Source organism: Ailuropoda melanoleuca, chromosome X (assembly GCF_002007445.2).
Source record: "Ailuropoda melanoleuca isolate Jingjing chromosome X, ASM200744v2, whole genome shotgun sequence".
NCBI lineage: Eukaryota > Metazoa > Chordata > Mammalia > Carnivora > Ursidae > Ailuropoda > Ailuropoda melanoleuca.
The window spans coordinates 34,664,206-34,666,415 of record NC_048238.1 but is presented as its reverse complement, the minus strand read 5'-3'; positions in this window follow the sequence as shown (position 1 = coordinate 34,666,415).

The following is a 2,210-nucleotide window of genomic DNA, read 5'->3' as shown; positions in this document are numbered from 1 at the left end:
CAAATGAATATACAGGCTTTCCGAATCCAAACCCGGGGACCCTTGCCCTCAACCGCTTGGCTTTCCTCTTATTCTAGAATCTGCCTGTAACTCTTGGTGGAGCCTTTGGAGCCCTGTGAACCTCGGTTTCCTCTTCTGTGAGTTCAGGACAGTGAGGGGGCTGGATTGTATCAGCCCCGATGTCTTTCTAGCTCCAGTATTTCTAGTCCAGTCGAGAAGATGTCCAGAATAAATCCACACACCTTCTGTGGTTGAGCGTCTGTGAGTTGGATTCTTAGAAGTGAGCATGGAGGGCAAGACAAGGAAGGGAAGGAGCATACAAGATATGGCTGATGAGGAAAAAAGGTCTTTGAGAGAAAGGAGAGCTGGATAGGAGGGGAGGGAGGGCAGGAAAAAACCTATGAGGGGGCCGGGAAGCAAAGGGCTCTGCTGCCAGCTGGGGGGGGGGGGGGGGGGTGCATGTGACAGGGGTGACACCTGAGAGGAGTCCCAGTGTGCATGAGGGACCTGTTGGGATGTTTCACTGCCCCCTGAGCCAAGGAGCCCCCGTTTTCTCAGCGACTAAATGGGGAGGGGGGGTCTAAGGAGCAGCCCTCCCTTTGAATTCAGTCAGGTTTGAGTCTTGTAGTTCTGAGGTGACTTAGTTCCCACAGATCTTGCCAGAACTCCGAGTCAGTTGTGAGTAAAGGATTCCCAATTCAAGCCACTTCCCATTTTAGCTGAAGTTCAAGGGGCAAGGCTGCATCAAGCACTGTTTTTAGGCTTTTTTCTCCCTCAGCTCGACTTCCTTCTGTGTGACATCTGTCGTCAGATGGGGGCTTCCCTGGGGGCAGTCTCCTACAGCTGGAGAACTTTCTTTGTCCTGACAGCTTGGGAGCTTTCAGTCATGGTGTGCGTTGGCAGGGAGGCCTCTGACCTTGGGTCACATGCCCAGTGCTGAACCCACTGCGGTGACCCAGAGCGCGGGGTCTCGGGATTGGCCACACACGGCCCATAGGCCCTCCCATGGAGGGTTGCCCGATAAAATACAGGACGCCCAGTTCATGCAAATTTCAGATAAACGATGAATAAGTTTTTTTAGCATAAGTTCTATCGAGATTATTCATTGTGTATCTGAAATTCAAATTTAACTAGGCGTCCTATTTTTTTTTAAAGATTTTTATTTATTTACTAGAGAGAGACGGAGAGCATGAGAGACAGAGTGTATAAGCAGTGGGGGGGGCAGAGGCAGAGGGAGAAGCAGGCTCCCACCCCCCACCGCCCCCCGCTGAGCAGGGAGCCTGACACAGGACTCTACCCCAGGACCCTGGGACCATGACCTGAGCCGAAGGCAGACACTTCACTGACTGAGCCACCCAGGCGCCCCTAAGTGTCCTATATTTTTATTTGCTAGATCCAGCCGCCCTCCTCTCAGATGGCCTGGGGAGGGATGTGGGGCCAGGGGGCAGGTCAACCCAGCCTGAACCTTCCGTGCAGCCCGGCTGTGAGGAGAATTGTAGTCCTTCAGGCTTGTGGGTCCCACAGAGGGCCGTGGAGGCGGGGCCAGCGTGGCAGAGCTGAGCGGGCTGGGTCAGGGAGGCCCTGGGACCCTTGCCAGCTTCCCGGACCCTGGCTAGAAACCGTCTGCTCTACTGAGCATGAATAAACACCCCAGGGAGGGTAGAGTCTGCTCAGGCTGTCACAGGCTGGGTGGCTTAAGCAACAAAAATGTGTTTCTCAGAGCTCTGAAAGCTGGAAGTCTGAGATCAAGGTGCCAGCAGGGTCGGTGTCTGCCACAGGTTCTCACCCGCAGACAGCTGCCTTCTGGCTGCACCCACACATGGCTTTTCCTGGGTCTTGCATGGAGGGAGAGGGGGAGGCAGGGAAGGAACGAGGGGGAAGGGGAAAGGGAGGGGGGAATGGAGGGAGGGGGAGGGAAAAGGGAAAGCATGGCGAGAGAGGGAACACAGGCAGGGGGAGGGAAGGGGAGGGGAGGGAGAAGCAGTCTTCCCGCCAAGCAGGGAGCCCAATGTGGGACTCGATCCCAGGACCCTGGGATCATGACCTGAGCTGAAGGGAGACACTTAAGAGCTGAGCCACCCAGGCACCCCAGAACACTTCCTTTTCTTAGAAGGCCACGAATCTTATCAGTTTAGGACCTCACCCTTAGGACTTCACTTAGCCTTAATTACCTCCTTACAGGCCCTATCTCCAAATACAGTCACGTTGGG